The sequence below is a fragment of the Pantherophis guttatus genome, chromosome 4, assembly GCF_059756535.1.
Source record: "Pantherophis guttatus breed Tessera chromosome 4, ASM5975653v1, whole genome shotgun sequence".
Taxonomy (NCBI): Eukaryota; Metazoa; Chordata; class Lepidosauria; order Squamata; family Colubridae; genus Pantherophis; species Pantherophis guttatus.
In genome coordinates this window covers 48,465,651-48,487,318 of record NC_142066.1, presented here as the reverse complement: position 1 = coordinate 48,487,318, position 21,668 = coordinate 48,465,651, and the positions used below count along the sequence as shown (strand labels likewise).

The 21,668-nt window shown below is 37.2% G+C and overlaps 1 protein-coding gene and 1 long non-coding RNA gene across 16 annotated transcripts in view; one reads left to right on the top strand and one right to left on the bottom strand.

The window, feature by feature from the left end:
* MLLT6 (MLLT6, PHD finger containing) overlaps positions 1-21,668 on the bottom strand; it is a 180,112-nt gene that overhangs the window by 34,393 nt on the left and 124,051 nt on the right. The gene's annotated exons all lie outside the window — the stretch shown is intronic.
* On the top strand, positions 19,759-21,361 carry LOC132711831 (uncharacterized). The gene is made up of 3 exons (XR_009622567.2): positions 19,759-19,801; positions 20,988-21,082; positions 21,258-21,361. It is a non-coding gene; the product is annotated as an uncharacterized LOC132711831 (long non-coding RNA).

Below are 21,668 nucleotides of genomic sequence, written 5' to 3'. Positions count from 1 at the left end.
TGGACAACAGGGTGAACCGGTAGCGGTGGCGGTGGGAGGCTCCGCCCATCTGCCCGGGTGCTTCTGCGCATGTGAAACCTGCCCCTATTGGCCAAGTATTTTAAAACTAAAATGAGGACCTGCCAGAAAAAGGCATATTAGTCTTTGCTTAAAATGAGTCCATCACTGTTTGAAGCATTTCATCCCACTGTCATATAGTTCTTACATTTAGCAAAATATTCCTAGTGCCTAGTCCAGATCCATTTTTGAATGTTACCAAGAATCACCTTGATGAGATGGAAGGGGGGGTGTTATATAAATTGTTTAAAAAAGTAAATCTTATCATTTGAACCCATGCATTTCATTCCCATGAAAATAAAATTTGTAGGAATTCTCAGAGTTATAATATCAAAAAATCTGGAGGATGCCATTGTTGGCACTGATCATCTCCTAACTTGGCATTGATGCCAAGTTAGGAGATGATGAATTTAAACAGGATTAATAATACATAGCCTTATGATAACCATTTATAAGAGAACAAAACACTCATACAATAATCTTTTCTTCTGTCTCTCAAATTTATATAGCTGTATAGAGTCAATAACTGACTCTGGGTGGATATAATCATAACAACTGCAGATAAAACAACATTAAAATTAACCTTATGATCATCCAGAAGCAGCATAGGTCAAGCATATTTATAGGATTTGCCTACAAATATGTAAATACATCCAGCAGGTTGGAAAACTAAAAAGAAGAAGAATAAGTTCTCCAATCTGCTTTCAACATGTTATATATGTGATAGATTAATAGTGTCTCATGTTTTTTCTTCATGCTTTCCTCCTGAAATTGGTCTCTGAAAGATTTCTCCCCTGTATCTCAGATAGTATCTTCAAGCAAAACTTCTAAATTATCTTATTCCTGTGCAATTAATGAAATTAATATTTTATGTTCCCATGTTCTCATGCCCTTGTGGGGCATTTTTTATTCCATGTCCTTGTGGGGCATTTTTTATTTCTTTTAAGCAAACTTTCAAACAGTCAAGCTTTCCTCTTCCTATTTTATTTTTGAACTGCTGCTCAATCACCCATATCAGCATTAATGTAAAATTAAATGATACAGAATTGCCAGAGAAAGCTATAACTTGGATTTTACTGTTCCAGAGGTTATAACCAATACAAACTATGTAAATATTGTTTTACTATTGTTTCAGGATTATTTCAGTAGTTCCTATTCAAGTTTCCTAATTGAATAAGGGATCATACTTAATAATCTTTTTCCAGGTCATTTTAGTCCCATACATTTTGTGATATACAACTGGGAGCAATTTATCTATTGGCTGATTTACAGGTGGTTTTGCAGCTTTCCAAGCAAACAACGTTTGGAAAAACCAGGGAAAAAACTTTAAAAGGAGTAGAAACTGAAACAATGGATGACAGTAAGGTAGAAGGTGCAAGACCAACGGTGAAGCCAAAAATACACCTTAGGTGCCCTGCAACAGATATAGCAACTATATAGTAGAATGAGTGATAATCCTGCATGGGCAATTTACTTGGGTGAGATCATTTTGAGGAGACAATCTTTCTTCTTTCGCTCTCTACACAATACACTAGTTGTGTATAATCATATTATTTAGTTGAATAAAAATCTACTGCATTTTCTCTGTTATGTCAATCAACCAGTTCCATGCAATATGCATTCCAGATGAGTACATGAAAATCAGGGCTTGAAAATCCTGAAGTTCTATAATTTCTCCAAGAATATAACTCTTTGGATGAATACAGGTAGTCCTTGACTTACAACCATTTCTTTAATGGCTTTTCACACTTACAACGACACTGAAAAAAGTAACCTATGACCAGTTCTAACACTTATTGTAGCATCTCCCACAGTCACAAGATCACATTTCAAGTTCATGGCAACTGGCATGTATTTACAACAGTTACAGCATCCAGGAGTCTTGGGATTGTCATTGTCAACCTTCCTAGGGAGCTTCTGACAAACGAAGTCAGTGAGGGAAGTCAGATTGCTTAACAGCCACAATTCATTTAACAACTGTACTGATTTGTTTAACAATCATGGCAAAAAATGATTGTAAATTGGGACATTTAACAATTGTCTTGCTTAGCAATGGAAATTTTGGCTTCAATTCTGGCCATAAATCAAGGGCTACCTGTAATCAACTGAGTTGATTTATAAATTCAGTTGGATCTGTAACAATCTCTTTGAGTCTTCACATCTGCTAAACATTGCAGAGGCCAATAGAATGGAAGGCAATCAATGGTGAGTTGCTACCAATTCACCCCGGATTGGGCGAACCGGTAGCGGTGGCGGCGGAAGGCTGCCCCCACAAGCCCGGATGCTTCTGCGCAGAAGTGTTGCTTGCGCACGCCCACGAGCAAACACGTAGTGACGGATTTTGAAACCCGCCCCTGAAGGATGCAAGGATGGTGCAAGTATTCCTCAAAGAAGTGCAAAAAAACCCCCCAAACACCATCACCCATCATCTATATATCAAGCTAATTCAGAAAACCGACCTCATTAACTACTCCCTTTCAGAGAGAAACACGAAGGAGGGTTTCCTCCTTATCAGTACCTCTCTGCTAATGTACATTGGAAGCTATTCACAATACATGCAAAGTTATAGGAATGCAGAGAGGCACATGTTGGGGGTGGAAATAACTCAGAAACCACATCAAAGACCTTTTAAAAGCCATAATGCCAAAAGATGACTGGAATAATAGTAATGTATTAATGCTGGGCCAAAATGTGACTCCAAAATGAACCTTAAATGGAAAATTCATTAAATTTTCAAACAGCCAACAAAAAGACCCAGATGTTTTCAGAGATTACTGGTGAGAAGCTCAGACTTTTCCATTAAAGTTCAAACATAACAACCAATTTAGGAAGCAAACTGTTTGCCATTCTTCTCAGGGGTGTCACTTTTACATGGCTTGACTGACAATTGCAATTGCCTGTAAATTTCAATTTCTCATTTAAACTAAATGAGAAGCCTTAGTTTTCCAACATGCTTTACTGTTACAAGGTCTTTTCCTGCCATGAATTTCTCTGCCAAACTCACAACCTTATTGGCTCAGAGTGGATGCTCTATATTGGGGTGGGGATGGGGGGAGTGGAGAGTCTGTGGCTCTTCAGATGCCACTAAACGACTAATCCCAGCAGTGCAGCAAGCACAATCAATAGTGAGGATAGCAGTAAATTCTGGAGGACCAGAAGTTTCTCCCTCTTTTCTATTTAAATCTTTTTCAGTTCAATTAAGTATGTTGTGTTTATGACAAACAATTTTTATTTAGGTACCATTAAGCGTCTTTCTTCATCCCTTCTGATTGCTTCTTTTTTTGCTGTCAGATCCCCTCCTACCCTAATACTGTAGCTGTTGCATTATGCCTACATTACTACACTACTGTCATTGCCTCTATCTTAAAATATTGTGGCATAGATTTAATTCCACCAGCCTGTTACAGCTGCCAGCTCCAGCCAGACAGGCTCCCAGCCATTTGGATTTTGGCCAATCTACTAGATGTATGATAGCAACTGGAATAACTTCAGTGGGGCATAAAACAGCCAGCCGCTAGTAGGGCTTTACTTTTTGCTTCAACCCTTTGGAAACATAACTGTTCTCCCTCTGAATGTTTTTGAGCTCTTCACCATCAATTCTTTGAGTTGCAAGATCAGCAATATTCAGAGAGTAAATAAATACATCCTTAGAATATGAATACAGATGTAGAAACATCAACCACACACAGTCAATAAATATTAACCAGCATAAGCTATCACTTGAGGGAAAATTATACCCTGAATCAGTCTCTTCCCCATACTCCTGCATATCCTGCCCTGTGAGCCAAGAGGGTCTTCTCTTGTGAAATGAGTTGCGTTTAAGGAGTGACTCAAACTAGAGAATGTAAGAGTATGGAGGGGAGAGAGTGCACAAAAGCCACTGAAGGCAGAACTGTGCACTATGGTTAGATTTTGTGCTGAGAGCAAGAGGAGGAAGAGAGAACAATGAACAATTTAAATCAGACAAGAGTGCCCCTCATTCAAACAGAGATGCCATGGAACAACTCATGAAGGCAAGAATTAGCAGAGAAGAAAGAAAAGCCTAGAGAGATAATCTAGCCTTCAGAAGGCTTGTCCATATTTCTGGAATAAAACTTCATTCTCTCCCCCACAGCCAAGGTAGAGATTATATACTGGCAAAATGTAGCACAAACATATTTGAATGGGAAATTCCACATCAAAACCAAGATGATGATAAAGTACAGGATCTAGTTAAAGAAATTAATCTATTGTGTATCTGTGTTTTCCGGTTTCAAGACATGCATGTACTTTACAGTATGTATACTGGAGATGATTGAATGTGCCTGCAAGTAGCCTAGCCACAATGACTCCCATGCATCCATAATTTCAAAACATAATGTAGGTATGATCCTGGAAACTGTAGCCAGTGCAAAGCTTTGCAATTCACCTCCTAAAGGAAGTAATTTATCAGGAACAAATTGCACCTATTTACTACCAAGCTAAATACAAGTTTAGCTTAGGGATGATCAGAACTCTGATAGCTGCCAGAACTGAAAGTAATTTTTCCCCAGGAGTTCTCTTTAACAGCTTTTATTAAGGTGAAAACAGTCACAATACAGAAATTCTAGCAAGTGAACTATTTCCAGTTTAAAACTGACATATAACTATATATACAGCAGGGCAGATACTTTCTTTGATAAAAGAGGAATTTTAATATTTATTGAATTGTTTACATCGAGGTTGCTTGAATCCTTAAGAATTGATTCCTAAATCAAGCCCTACGAACTTTATATCCAAGTAGTTTCCCTCCCTTACAATACAAGCCAGCTTATTTATTAAAAAACGAACTTTTTGATAATGCCACATTTGCCAGCGATTCATTATAAGCCCATTTTTGATACAGTGCCTAGTTGTAAAATTGTCTCATTTTTTTTTTAGTTACAATTGCTGTCACATCTTACAAGTTTTTATCACCATAAGTATTTTCTCAGGCTTTCAGTTAAATTTGTAGTGCTATTCTATCCTGCTATTGATATTTTAGTTACTCTGTATTACATTGTGAGTTTTTAAGTTACTTTAAGATATTCATTTCAAATATTTATATATCCCTCTGCCGAGTTCTAGTAGCAATAAAAATGTTTAAATATAATATTTTAAACTTTAACTTGATAAAAGAGACACAAGTCTAAACACTGAATATCCTCTTAAAAACTAAAGTCTTCACCAGTTTTAACAACAGAGGAGTTGTCTGTGTGCTTGATGAAATGGCTTATTATACTGTACAGTTTTTTTCCTTTCCCTAATTTGAGGTTGTGTTATAAATGATAGTGAGTTATATATTTTATAAATAAAATGAATGAGGCAATTTTTAAAGACTGGGCCAACTTTTGCTAAGAGAAACAAATATGAAATTGAATCTCCATGTTTAAGGCATGCTAGAAGATTGGGTAGAAATAGATTTCATTTGCATTTTAATGTGAACTTAATTAAGTTATACTTAGTGTTAATATGTGCATGTTTGGAGGGAAAATGTGCAAATGTGTAAACTTATGAAAATAAAATGAAAAAAAAAAAACCTAAATAATATATCTTGTAAAATATATATGTGAGTTAAAGCTCCATTTAAAATAGGTCAAATGCATACAAATACTTAAAACATGTACTTTAAAAAAAAATTACAGATTGATGTGGAAATGGGTTATAACACATTTAAAATGGGAAACTGAATGAACCAATTTTTTTTTTCATTTTTTAACTATATGAATTAAAGAGCCAGGTTTTAGAGGTAGTATTTGATTTAGAAGACATGAATCCAACAGGGTGACGGAGCAATTGGGGGAAGATTTCTAATCATTTGAGATGCAGGAAATTGCTTTAATTAGCTAAGTTACAATTCTACACACACACACACACACAGTCAAAGTTCCAAGTAACAACCCCAACGAAAGGCTTCCAGATCCCCCCCACCCCTCTCTCTCTCACACACACACACACAAAGGTCCAGGCCTATTTTATTATTTTGGAGCTCTACTGTGGGCCAGAGATGGTGATGTGGTAATGGTGCCAAAATGGATGACATTTAAAAAAAAAAATCTTTTGGCACTTGCTTGCTTAAATTTTGTTTATTTATTTCATTTTATGCTGCCCATATCTCCTACAAGGAGACTCTGCTTTAGACTAGGATTGATTTCAGAGATCAATAGATCTGTGCACAAATCAGTGACCCTTATGATTCAAACTGATGCTTCAACCTTTGGTTGTGTCTGATGATGCAAAGCAGGGACCAATCAGAAAATCAAGAATATGTCTCAACCAACCAGAAATAATATGTTTTAATCAGAAAAAAAAAATCAGAAACTCAATCAGAAATAATACATCTCAACCAAACAGTTTGCAAAGGATAATAAGGGCATTTGGGAGCATTGCAGAGGTTATAACATTTCAGGGTGGTAGGAGGAGGAGGATCTGAAGGAAAAAACAAAAACAAAAATACAGCATGAGATGTCAATGACTAATGTTTGCAGTTCTTAGTGTATAGATATAGTATCAATATAGGGCTTTGTGATAAGGTTTTCTTCTTCTTTCTTATGCAGCTGGTCCTCCTGTTCTACCTTTCTCCATGGTGAATCATAGTTTCTGTTAGACTAGTGCTTAAACCTTTCTTTTTAGAATTCCCATAGAGAAACAGTGGTCATTTGAAAGGGACAGCTAAAAAGGGCCTCAGGGCTTGAGTCTATCTGCTTTCACAATTAAGGAACAAGGGAAAAAAATGTCATCATAGAAGTATTTGTTAAAAAATAAATAAGTAAACTCTAGAGAAACTTGTCACAGCAGGAAGAGATGCAGTCCAGAACAGAAAAAAGAGCCAGAATGGACTATCCCTAATTTTAGATGGTTTATTATTGAATCTTAGATTCAATCTTTAAAAAAGTCAAAAGTCTTTGTACAATCCAGGGGGATTAATTATGTCATTATAGAGAAGCCATAGACCACAGAAGATATTATATATTCATATTTTTTGTCTGCCTAATCTTTTTCGGGATCTTTAAGATGTTCCTTCCCTCCAAAAAGATTTTTTGGTTGTTTTTTTTTTGTATTTTTGTTTTCTCTAACTTTTTTTCTTAATTTTTTTGTTTCTTTAACTACAAATTGCTTATATTGCTTTCAAGTGTGTGGATACCACTATTTTAGCTACATTTCTACAAGTGAAACAATTAACCAAATTTTGAAGTGGTTTTTTTTGGGAGGAGGATCAAATTTTCAACTACACTAAACCAGCCATGACTTAATCCAAGATGTGCATCCAGGGGTCCCCTCCTCTCCCTGTAGTTTTGTTTCTGTCATGCAGCATTCTGTGCCACTGATCATGTTCAAGTCTCATTAGGTTACTCTTGGAAGCTTTCCCTCTTTTGGGTTTCCCCTTCCCCCCTCCCCAAAGTATGTTTAATCCTTAGCAATCCTTGAAGTTCCCTCTTGTATACAGATTATTCAGCTCAAAAAGGCTGCATTAGCACTAGCTGAATTTATTTAAATTGTATGATCCCTGAAAGGAAGCTGACAATAATGTCCTGCCAAAACCAAAAACCCTACATGCAAACTTGGCAAGGAAGGGCTTATTCTCACTTAACCTTTTTTTCTTGGATAGAAATTCCTACCTCCTCTTGGAAGTTATGATGAAATTGACTGTTATTTCTTGTTGATTAAGAAGATCTTCTATTCAAAATATTCATCTGAGCATTCAAAGGATATTAGATATACCCTTCTCTGTTCTTTCCCAATGGGAACTGGATTTGTAGCACCTATTTCCCACTAATCACTCCTAGTAATGGATTGATCTCAGTCCAATATCTATAAGAATTTGGGGCTTTAGTGTGAGCATTTCCTCTTTGTGCTCCAAGTTTGTAATGAAGAGAGTAGTTACATGACAATAATTATATAAAAATACCTTGGTTGTGAAGAAGAATCCAAAAGCTGAACTAAACTAAAACCCAGTATCTATAAGCAACTCACATTCTATGATATGCTGATTCAGATTATTGAAATCCCTTAGTTTAAATTATAATCTCTTAATCCATTCGTTTTTTAATTTAGCAATGAATTCCATAACTTCATAGAGTAGCATTTGAAAGACACTACTGCTAGACTCAAACCTATATTGCCAGTCAGGTGACTGAGAAACAGAATGAAGTGGACCAGAAAAAAAAAACCCTGTATTGTCTCCATATTATTCAAAATTTTCTAAATCCTCCCACCTGATCAGAATATCTGTCAGATATCAGAATAATAAATAAGCTCCAAATGCTTTATCTTCTTTCACAGGCAATACAGTAACCCTTTGCTAATTTATCATAGAATCATAGGGCTGGAAGGGATCTTGGAGGACTCCAATTCCCTGCCCAAGGTTAGGAGAATTTATTGGGCTACATACTTGCCACCATCTTTTCTTCAATACGGAATTCAGCAACAGAAAGGCTGCATGCATTGATGCCAATCCAGGTTCATTCAGAATCATTCATTCTGATTCTCAGAAGTTGACAAATGACAAATAGGATCTCTTTAGGCAAATATCCTCATTGCAGAACCAGCATTGGGTTCCGATTATATTGGCATGTCTCAAAAATACAAACTTCTGTGCATATATTTGCCTTCAAGATGTTGCTTTTTGCCCGGTACATGGCAGGATATTTCCCCATTCACGACAGCATTATGCTACCACATTATTATGCTTACCATGACTAAATACAGAATTACTGCCAAGCACAACAATCAACTTGCAGAATGCTGTTCACATGACTTTCAACTAGTATGAAGCACAGAGAATGAACGCTTTTCAGCTTTCATGGAAGACAATTTACTCGCTAGCCATGATGTACAAACTTAAGGTAGAAAATTGAAAATTTTACCATGACTTAACATTAAGCAGCATCCACCAGTAAGTTTGTGACAGTAAATAAACATCTTGCACAACTCCTACATATGTCATTAAGGTTTACACAGGACTGCTGGAAGATTGTGAATACATGGCTATATTAGCAGCTACTAATACAGCTGCCCCATCTCTTAGAAGAACTTTCCCCTTCTTTATAGCAACTGAGATCTGATAGGCTATAATGTTTTAAATGGAAAACAGTGGGTTAAACTGAGCTTTAAGTTTCATTAAATTCTTGGGAGTAATGTACTTAGCATGTGATGAGAAAGCTCCCTGATCCAAATGACTCCATAGGTAACTACATGAATATTAGTCACAGACATATTGAAAAATGGGAGGGAATTAGGAGTGAAATAGATAAGGAAAAACTCTAGATAATTGTAACATAAAATTGCTACATTTTCCTTTTATAAAGAAAAAAAAAATCCAACAAATCAACAAATGTTAAGTGTGTGCACAGTGTGATTATGTGAGACTACCCAGGAGCAAAAACAGCAAACAGAGGTTTGTAATAATAAAGTGGTTTATCTCTACAAAAGAATATACATACACGTACTAGGCAAAGGTCAGTCAATCGACAGCTACAGCCCGGAAGAACACATGGGGAGAGAGATACACCCAAACAGGGCTCTCTTAAAATACAGTCTCTTAAAGTGATAGCAGTCAAATAACCCTGCTGATTCACTACTTACCATTGCATCATCATTACAGCATTACAGCAGCTGGTCAGCTATTAAATCATAATTATCCTGACAACAAACATCATTACTGTATAATAATCCTTTAACAGTTCTGATGTATGTAGACCACTTCAATTCTGAGTTTTGTTTCCAAGAATCTTTCTAGTTCCTTTTCTAGTTTACCAGAGAAGAGCACAACTTATAAATCATCTTGATTCACTGAAGAAGCTGAAGATGGCACAAGTGATACCTGTTTTTGATTTTTTTCTGTACAGCATTTCTATCATACAACCCCTCAAAAGAATGTGGAGAAACTCACTATGTTACTATTGCCCTGCTACCTTAACTTAATATCATCTTATTGCTTTATATACAGTGGTAATAAAACTCTTGTCTCCCAATCATAAGAGGGTTGTTTTTTTTTGCAATACATTTAAAACTTTATATTATCCAATGGTATGCCCAATATTATTATTGATATTGATATTTTTTGTTTAAACAAAAAGCAGAGGAAAAATTCCAAAAGGCTGACTTATAATTTAATCAAACTAAACAATACTGTGTTTAATAGATTTCACTCTATTTTCCAGTAATCCAGCGGTTCTCAACCTGGGGGTCGCGACCCCTTTGGGGGTCGAACGGCCATTTCACAGGGGTCGCCAAAGCCCTCTCTCGCCCCCCCCCCATGCCTTCACTCACCCTCACTCTCTGTTGGATCGCCGGCCGTTCGCTTACCCCGCCCACTCCCAATCTATTGCTGCCTCCTGAGTCCCAGCTGATGGCTAGAGGAAAAAAAGCTGTTTAAATTCTTGCTGCGGGGTTTTGTTAAATTGCTGGCTCGCCCCGCCTCTCCGCACCACTATTTATTGCTAATAAATAGTGGTGGGTGAGGGGCAGACGAGCCAGCAATTTAACAAATGGTTCAGTGTTTTTTTGTAATTTTATTGGCCCGCGGAGCTTCAGCATAGGCTAATTAGCCCTTGATTAGATCGGCTCCCAACTCTCGGCTGATTTGCTCTCAGCTGTTTTGCTCAGGGCTCTGCTGCTTGCTGGAGAGATTTTTTCCCCCCTAGCTATGCTGAAAAATGAAACTGAAAGCAAAGCAGGCTGTTGGCTTTGCTGTTGCTGCAATGTTGGAAAATTAGCTAGGCAGATTTCTTTTCTTTTTCCTCACCAAAAAAGGTAGGTGCAAACAATGGGAAATTTAGGGAAAAAGAGGAGAGTTCAAGATTTTAAAACACAAAAGAAAAAAAGCTCTATTTAACTAGGGAATTGTAATAATTGAGATACTATTAATTGTATATTGTGTTGAAAGCAGAAATGGTTAAGTTGTGGTTTGGAGGAAAATATGGGGGAAATTATTTGGTTTATTATTATTGGTAAATATAATTAATTGATTTGTAAGAAATTGGATTGCATGGAAATAATTGGAATATAAATGTTCATATTGATTAATATACAAAAAAGGTAGTTATATAACTAATTGATTTATATTAAAATGTTGAATTTATATTAAGCTGTAATATTACATAATTAACCAATGTGAGGATGGATATAAAAATAGATGACAATGGGAAGGGGTATAATATAGAATAGAAGGGAAAAATTGAATTTGATTAAGATTAGAGATGAGGATGAAGGGTAATATTGGTTTTTTACAAAAATAGATGAGGAATAAATGTGGCAAAAAGGAAATATAGAAATTGTAAATTTAATTGAAATGACTAAACACTGTTTAAATTTGTGAACCGGCCAAATACTCTGTTCAAAGAAAATACATTGTATGTTTGTATGTGTGTTTCTAATTATTGTTATTTATTCATATTTGTTCTCTTTTATTCTTTAAAGTTTAACAATTCATTCTTTATCTTAATATCTTTATATTTGTTTGGGGCTGGCTTTCTTCCCTTTCATCTTTTTTATTGTACAGCAATCTTTCTCCTCAAACCTACCACCTCTCTTTTCTTTCCTTCTTACATTCTCTTCCTCCCCCTCTTCTTCTCCTCCCTACTTCCTCTTCCTTTCTCCTTCTCCTCCTCTCTTCCTCCCTCTCTTACCCTCACTCCTACTCTAATTTCCCTTCCCTTCCTTCATCCCTCTCTATTGCTGTAGCCTTTTATGCATATGGACTACTCAGAGGGCTGAAAAAGTTATTTCTGACTGGTCCTTGCACTTTTGACCAGTCCTTGAACTTACGACTGTCCTCACATTTTACGTTTTTGCCCTATCTTGTCACCATGGTGAAGAGAAGCAGTTGTGAAATGAGTGACACGGTTGTTAAGAATGCTACTATGGGCATAAATGTGAGGATGATCGTAAGTGTGAGGACCAGTCAAAAGTGCGAGGACCTGTCAGAAATGACTTTTTTCAGCCCTCTGAGTAGTCCCTATACACATAGCCATGGCCACCCGGTCACATGACCAGCTAGCCACGCCCACCTAGTCACATGACCTCCAAGCCACGCCCACAAAATAAGCCACGCCCACAGAACCGGTAGTAAAAAAATTTAGAACCCACCCCTGGTTGGGGGTCACCCCAACATGAGGAACTGTATTAAAGGGTCGCGGCACTAGGAAGGTTGAGAACCACTGCAGTAATCAGTTAGGCTGGAGATACACTGGATATGTAGTGAAAAATCTGTGTTCCTAAAATAATTCTTTGAATTCTTCAGTTAAACTGAAATCCATTTTCTGCTGCCACATCTATGGAATAGAGTATGTGGTAAAAATGGCCTTATTTATTTATCTTAAGCAAATTTTACAAAAATGGAAAAAAAAAAAACCCACAATCAATTTAAGAAAAATAAAAGGGTATGTGTGTATACACACACACTTATATGCATACATGGAGGGGGGGGGGAGAAAGAGACAGAGAAAGAGATTCTAAATATACTGTACATTTAAAAAGATGCTTCTCTAATATCACAAAATATCATAAAAGAGCACATTGAGTCAATTTTTTTTGATTAGTAGAATTCATTGACTTTTCAAAACCAGATAATCTATTGGGAGGAATTATTTTTAGCATCCTTCCATACAGAATTTTTTCAGCTGTGCAATATTTGAGGGTTTTCTTGCAAGCTCAGCCTGTTCCAAATCACCCCACAGCATCTCGTGGGATTCAAAACCAAGCTTTGACTTGGCTATTCAAGACCCCTCCATTTTTTTTCTTTTTAAACTACTGCTTGGTGGATTTACTGAAATTTTTAGGGTCATTGTGTTGCAAAGTCCACTTCTGGTTTAATCTTCTGACAGATGGTCTCACATTATCCTCGAGGCCTCTCTGGTACAATGAAGAATTCAGAGTAGATCCTATCATCATGCTGCCTAATGCAGCAAAGCAGTCCTAAAATATAATAATCCCACCATTTCCCAACACAGAATGGATATTGATTGGCTATTTGATTTTATGCACTTCGTGTTTGCCATGAGACCCAAGAAGCCAGTATGGTTATATTTGGTCGTGGTCACTGCCCAGCACTGCCCAGAAAGCCCAAGAAGCTTAAGGAATGCCAGACACTATTGCCCATGATGTGAGTTCTCTGGTTCCCTAGAAGAACTGCAAGAAGCAATGCCAGAGGTAATCACCCGGATTGCTGAATTGGACATCCAGTTACGAGGCTACTATTGTATCCCATAGGAGTTGTGCATATAATTAAGTGGCTTGTGTGTATATGTTTACTCCTCTTTTGTCATGTTCTCATCATATGCTAAATAAATAATATTTGGCTGGATGGATCTCTATTATTTTTATGGAAACACAATAGCCCAAGTAGTCCAACAGAGTAAGACCTAAGGTATATTTATCTAAAATAGCATGGAGGCTGTAAGTCTCAAAGTATAATGGGCAGTTGGCCTGCGAGAATAACTTTGAGGAGCAAAGGAGAGAGCTAAAGCCAAGGCAACAGTCAAAGCAGGAATGGGATCTGAGAAAGTGTCTCAGATCTAACCTTCCCTAGTTCTCTTTATGATAAAAGCAGGTAGAATAAATCAGGAAATAATTTAAACCGAGATTTAACACTTTTTTAACACTTTTTAAAATGTTTTTAATTGTTTGTTATTGTTTTTAATTATGGGGCCAAATTTATATATATCTTTTTAATTGTATTTTAATGTTTGTAATTTATGTTTTTACTTGGCTGTTCACCGCCCTGAGTCCTCAGGGAGAAGGGCGGTATACAAATTTAAAAATCAATAAATAAATAAATTTAAAAATCATGAGCTTTCTGATGACATTGGGGTCGGTGAGTGGAGCCTCCCACGGGTTTTACTACTGGTTCTATAGAACCAGCCTGAACCGGGGGCAACCCACCACTGATGTGTGTGTGTGTGTGTGTCTGTGTGTGTTTGTGTGTGTACGTGTGTGTGTGCATACACACACATATACATACACACATGTAATATATATGAAACAGTGACACACATCAACTGCTTTGGAGAAATTTGAATATATATATATATATATATGTAGGTCTTTGGTTATTCGGGTTCTCTCCCACGTAAAATTGGAGGTGTCTTGGTAACGTTTCGACGAAGTCTCATTCGTCACCTTCAGGTTGGTGTTTTCGGCTTCGTGCTTCTAGGAGCAATGTGTGTGATCGCAGCTGTTTCTTCCTTTTAACTGCCAGTGGAGGTGTGAACTGATTGGGTGGGAGCTTGGCTGTGTTCTGATTGGGTGGAGGTGTGTTCTGATTGGTTGGGGGTTTGGCTGTGCTCTGATTGGATGGTGGGTTGGCTGTGCTCTGATTGGATGGGTGTGTGTTCTGTTTAGGTGGGGGCTTGGTTGTGCTCGGGTTAGTCTGAGTAGCAGGGGGATTTGAGCTGGTGTAAGAAACAGCTGCGATCACACACATTGCTCCTAGAAGCACGAAGCCGAAAACACCAGCCTGAAGATGACGAATGAGATATATATTTTCAACTTTCCCCAAAGCAGTTGATGTATGTCACTGTTTCATGCATATTAGAATCCTCCGAAATGCATTTTGATAAAAATACATGCCTTCTGTAACAGTTCTAATAGCTCAGAACTGAAGAAGACAGTGATTCCTGATAATAGGTAACAGTATGGTGGAGGGTTTTCTCAGTTGCAATGTATGGCTGTGAAAGTTGGGCCGTAAAGAAGGCTGAGCGCCAAAGAATTGAGGCCTTTAAACTATGGTGCTGGAGAAGACTCCTGCGAGTTCCTTGGACTGCAAGGCAATCAAACCAGTCAGTCATAGAGGAGATCAACCCTGACTGCTCTCTAGAAGGCCAGGTCCTAAAGATGAAATTCAAATACTTTGGCCACCTAATGAGAAGGAAGGACTCACTGGAGAAGAGCCTAATGCTGGGAAAGATCAGAGGGCAAAAGAAGAAGGGGCCGACAGAGAACGCGGTGGCTGGATGGAGTCACTGAAGCAGTTGGTGTGAGCTTAAATGGACTCCGGGGGATGGCAGAGGACAGGAAGCCCTGGAGGAACGTTGCCCATTGGGTCACAATGGGTCAGATACGACTTCACGACTAACAACAACAATGGTGGAGGGGCAATCTTCTTAATATAGGGGATTATGTTATACAAAAAAGACAAGTTAAAGCTTCCTTATGAATTTGTATCCTTTGACCAGCTCTACATTTCATTTCTGGGCAGAGATGTGGGAATTTGGACTTCAGGAATAAGATTGATCATATAGTCATAAAACCAAGGGGTGACAAAGATCTTTACATCCCAAAGGTACATAGAATCTACATGATAATCTCCATAGACATCTTTGCATCTCATTTTCCAAACATAGAAGTATACTCTCTGAATATTTAGCAGGCAAAGTAGGCGACTCATTTGCTGAACAATGAGTAGTGTGGGATCTCAGGCCCTGTAATTGTGAGTCTTACATCCTAGGAAGTTAAAGGCAAAGTTATCTCAGTCCCAATCTATAGGCAGATTGAGCATCTACAACCAGTGTAAGATAATTGGGAAATGCAACAGGGGAAGTCAAGAAAATTCAAGGTGTCCTGTTTACTGATGATAAATTGAAGTAATTTCATCCTTTGAGCCCTGAGCATAAAAATTGGCCATCAATAATTTCACCCCAACCGGAGGGTTGACTGACTGAATGGGTGGAACATTTGTGTGTCATAGATGATATAATGAAGTTGTTTACAATTCCAGAATCCATTATGACCTGTAGTTGTAATTCAGGACCAGGGTGGATATGTAGGATAAGATACATGTCTTATCCTTCCTGTCCTGTCCTGTCCTGTCCTGTCCTGTCCTGTCCTGTCCCGTCACAAAATGATTTGTAGCTTCATATATCTAGGTTCATTTTGGGTTGTGTTTGTCTCTGAGTCTGGAGGGCTGGAATTGCATTAATTCAAGTCAGATTCGAGTGTTTAAGATATCTGCTTGCAAAATGCCCACCTCCCTCAAAAATCAGTATAACACTCTTTTATGCATTGAAAAGGAAAGGTCTTAGTAAAACACTCATATACAAAGTGATTTCCACAGTATAGACATGTGCATCTGAATGAGAAGATGGATTTTCAGATGGGCAAAGAAGGAAGGGTGGGGAAGAGAAAGGAAAGAGAAAATAATGATGCATACCCTTTCATTCAGATTGTGCCACAACACTTAAAATTGTCCATTGATGCCCAAGCACACATGAATTAATACTATAATAATCTTTGGAATGTCTTCACAAATAATTTATTCTGAATTTCATTTGACAATCCCTCCTTTTTTTTTATTGAAAAGTTTTATAGGAAATACAAACATTTTCCCCCTCAACCCCTCCCACGCCCCTACCTCCCACCCTCCTTCCCCTTCTTCCCCCTCACCCCACTCCCTAGACTTCCCAGAACAAGCACAGGGTATAGCATTCACAAACATAAAGCTAAAATATGCTAACAAATTATTGCATTCATATTCTCCCTAAGTCTTTAACTCCTTATAACTCAAAAAACTATAAGCATGAACTACTTAAAAACATGTCATTCATAAGCTATATGAATCTTCTTGTTCTGATACTTTTTTTGTATATAGTCAATCCATCTTCTCCATTCCGATATGTATCTTTCATTTGAATGGTCTTTAAGGTATGATGAAATTTTTGCCATCTCTGCCAAATGCACAACTTTTAGTGTCCATTCCTCAATGGTGGGTGGATCTTCCTTCTTCCAGTACTGTGCCACCAGTAATCTGGCAGCTGTTATTAAATTCAAAACCAACTTAGTCTCTATTACAGTACAATCCGTAACTATTCCCAACAAAAAAAGCTGTGGTGTAAATTAATTTTTTTCCTTAAAATATTTTGAATAATCCACCATATTTTTATCCAATTCTCATCCTGCTGCAAAATACCAATTTTTTGATCTTCTCTCCATCTGGCCTGCAGCTGACCATACTGAAACCAAGTCCTAATAATTCCTTCTCTTAATTGTTCCATAGATTTTAATTGTAATCTGACTCTTTCCTTATAAAGGAGTTCCTTATATGTAATCTTATCTTGCTTTTGCTCCAAATTTATATTCTCTATCGCATGTCTGGGTACTGTCCATATTGGTAACTTATCATTTAATTTATATTTATACTTTTTCCAGACACGCAATAGAGCATTTCTTAATATATGACTTTTAAAAGTCTTATCTACTTTCTTGTCATACAGTAGATAAGCATGCCAGCTGTAGACCAGACCATATCCTTCAATATTCAATATCTTTTCCTCCGTTAAGTTTATCCAATATGTAATTGCTGAGAGGGCAGCGGCTTCATAATACAATTTTAAGTTAGGCATTTTAAGACCAACTCTTTCTCGGGTGTCTTGCATTATCTTTTGATTAACTCGCGGTTTCTTCCCTGCCCACACAAACTTATTTATGCTCTTCTGCCATTCCTTCAAGTTTTCATCTTTTTAAAGTATAGGTATCATTTGAAAAAGAAATAAAAATTTTGGTAAAATATTCATTTTTACAGCGGCTATCCTACCCAGCAAAGACAGTTGTAATTTTTTCCAGTTTTCCATCTCTTTCTGTATTTTTTGCCATAATGGTTCATAATTATACTGATATAATTTCATATTTGCAGTCATAATATAAACCCCTAAATATTTAACCTTCTTAACTATTTCAAATCCTGTTAACCTTTCTATCTCTTCTTTCTGGCTTCTGACTATATTTTTAGCTATTATCTTTGTTTTAGCTGTATTTATTTTAAAACCAGATACTTGTCCATATGAGCAGATTATATCCATCAAGGCTGTAATTGATTATACCGGTTGGGCTAAGGTAACCACCAGGTCATCCGCAAATGCTCGTAGCTTATACTCATGCTGTCTAATTCTAATTCCGTTTATTATATCAGTCCCACATATTTTACTTAATAAAATTTCCAGCATCAAAATAAACAATAACGGAGACAAGGGACAACCTTGCCTTGTTCCTTTTTCTATATTGAAATTATCTGTTAAACCACCATTGATTATTATTTGCGCTGTTTGTTTTTGATATATTGCCTTAATAGATTGTATAAAATGTTCTCCAAGTTGCATCCTTTCTATTAATTTTAACAAAAATTGCCAATTCAATCTATCAAAAGCTTTTTCGGCATCCCAAAAAACTAGCATATCTTATCCTTCCTGTCCTGTCCTGTCCTGTCTCGTCACAAAATGATTTGTAGCTTCATATATCTAGGTTCATTTTGGGTTGTGTTTGTCTCTGAGTCTGGAGGGCTGGAATTGCATTAATTCAAGTCAGATTCGAATGTTTAAGATACCTGCTTGCAAAATGCCCATCTCCCTCAAAAATCAGTATAACACTCTTTTATGCATTGAAAAGGAAAGGTCTTAGTAAAACATTCATATACAAAGTGATTTCCACAGTATAGACATGTGCATCTGAATGAGAAGATGGATTTTCAGATGGGCAAAGAAGGAAGGTGGGGAAGAGAAAGGAAAGAGAAAATAATGATGCATACCCTTTCATTCAGATTGTGCCACAACACTTAAAATTGTCCATTGATGCCCAAGCACACATGAATTAATACTATAATAATCTTTGGAATGTCTTCACAAATAATTTATTCTGAATTTCATTTGACAATCCCTCTTGAACTGATCATTTAAACCTCTTCCATTCCAGACCACACTTCAAGCTAACAGTTGAAGCTCAGCAGTATATTCTCATACCAAATGCTAACTTTATTCAAAGACAATAGATTTCATAATAGACCAGACCTGTGAAATTAGCTTTCAGGAATGCAACCAAATAAGAGCAATTCTATATATCTAGGTTGTTCTGAATCAGAGGGATTCAGACGGATTGCCCATTTCACCTCAGTCATTGCATTAATGATATAGTATGCCCTACATGAGGTCAGTTAGTGAGTAAGTAATTTGATTTTAGGGAGATCTATAGTTCATACTGACTGAGGATAATTTGTAAAATTCCTATATTTGCCTGGCAGCTAGTATTTGATGACCAAAGATTGCTATCAGCAGTGACTTTAGGATTTTGGACTGGGAGAAGTAAAATTGGCCTGGTTTTATGATGTTCTCCCGGTCATTACATACATTCAATGGATTTAACTTCCCTTATTAGCTTTGCTTGTTGGTCATTTAAATACATGCTGGTTGCCAAATGCCTGAATTTTGATCACATTCTGGAACACCGGGATGGCCGTACATATGAGGACCAGTTGTTAGTAATTTTTTCATAGCTCATAACCATTAAACAAATGATTGGAAATCAGGGACTACCCATATATAGTACCAACCAATCCACGTTTTAGCTAGTCTCAGTCACAAGAATATATATCTTATTATCAGCCTCACCTAACTTCCCTACCTCACTACCCACATCCAGAATCATGTACAGTACAATTGATAATAAAGAACAATCTGTTATGAATGTGACTGTATGTGGGGATATGAGTATTTCTTTGAAATCATAGTTGCTTTCCAGAATCTTAGGACTAAAGATATATTGTTTTACATGGTTAGAAAAAACTTGAATGCATTTAATTGGAAAATGTGATTGATTCCAGAAATAATTGCACTAATATAATGTAATCCTGACTTGTTTCAAGCCCCCTGCCTCTGTTTTTTTTTGCAGTAGGCCTCTCTGTGGCCTCACCTTTGTCCTGACCTAGAGAGATATCCTGCTGTTTGCAGTTTTAACTCTGGGCCCCTTAACAGGTTGTCTTATGGTAAGGCATAATTTTCTTAATGGCAAATTTTAACCTCTGATGAGATTCCTAAAGCTAGAGTCATGGTGAAACATGAGGAATCTCACTCTACTCCATAAGATTAAATAATGGATACTATAGTAAAGAGTAACTGAATTATGGAGAATGGAGGAAGAGAAACAGCACCAATAGTGCTTATTTCACTTTCTGAGAGAAACCATTTCTAGAAAGGCTGAAAAGTACTAATAATCAATGAATATTATTATGTAAGTACCCAAAATATAACCGATCATAGCATAGAAATACTCTCACTTTGTTTCTATTTTGCAGAGACTAACACTTTCTGTCCTTTAATGTATTCAATTATTTTCTGCTTTTTGGCCCTTAGGTATTCACATTCTTTTTGGTTCATTATCTTTCGATATTCTAGCTCAGGGGTGTCAAACATCATTTCAATGAGGGCTGCAGCAGGGTTGTGTTTTACCTCGGAGGGGGGCTAGGGTAGGCGTGGCCAGGGTGAGTGTGGCCAGATCGACATCACTCGTGTCGAGGGCGCGTGTGGGAGCACTCTGCCAGTGAAAACAGGCTCCTGAGCTCCATTTTTGGCTGCGACTGCCTTCTGCAACCTGACAACGAAAACAGAGCTCAGGAGAGCCATATGTGGCCCTTGCGAGGTCCATTTTCAGCTTTGAAAGCCTCCTGCAAACCTCTGCCAGCTCCATTTTTGCTGGCAGAGGCAATGTGGACCGGTCCTTCACTGTTTCCAAGGTGGCCCCGCAGGCCAGATCTAAGCAAGCTGCAGGCTGGATCTAGCCCCCAGGCCTTGAGTTTGACACCCCTGTTCTAGCATTTCAGTTTTTTGGTTGCTTCCTGAATTTGTAAGATTTGGTCATCTTCTCTTTCTGAATATTGTTATAGTCAGATCTGTGTACCACTCTAATTCTTAAATCCTATATTTTCAAACGTCATTTTACAAATTAAAATGATTTGACTTCTAGCCAAAATTTTGTTTCTCTTTTTCTTTGCTCCCTATTCTGAAGATAGGCAGTACTTCTTAGAAGAGGCTGATCTGAGCAGGTAATGCTAAGCCTGAATATGTATTGCTAACTTGTAGTTCATTAAATATCTGAGGCATATTTCTTATTTCATTGCTTTTTCTGCAAAGTACAATGCAATATTTTGTAAAACTTATTTTCATCCATTCTAGGAAATAAAAGTGAACAGAGATCCTACTTTCAAATTATCTTCAGCTCTGAAAGGAGAGGACCTATTGTTTTCAGTATCCAGAACTAATAATTTCAGGTGGCTCAGACAAATTCTCATTTTACAAAGTGGTAATGCATATATGAAAGTGAAAACTATAAGTATTGTCAGAGTCTGTTTTGATTGTAGAATCATATAAATGAAATTGTAGAAGGATATAAATGAAATAAACAAATCTCTCTCTCTCTCTTATTACTTTCTTTCCCACTTCCAGTCACTTGCAAAAGATTAGGACAAGGGATGAATGAAGTAGCTCCCATCAGCATGTGTCCCTCTGGCAGAAGCAGGGATACAAATCTCACAAGCATATGTGCCATCACAAAGGTAATTTTGATCTACCCCGTACATTTAATCAACAACTAATTATTGTAGTTCTTATTACTTCTTTGCTTAGAGATTGGCTAGCTCAACTAGCCAGATACTAGGAAACTACATGAAAGGGTGGATTTTCCCATCAGTTCATTTTCCGTGCCTCCACTTATTCTTAAAAGATCAAACAATACAGACATGAAGCATCATCAAAGAACAACCACTGACTGACTTATGGTTTTGATGGTTAGACAAGATATATTATAGAAAGAAGAGAGTTATGTTGTAACCACAGAGTAAGAGCTAAATTTATAAT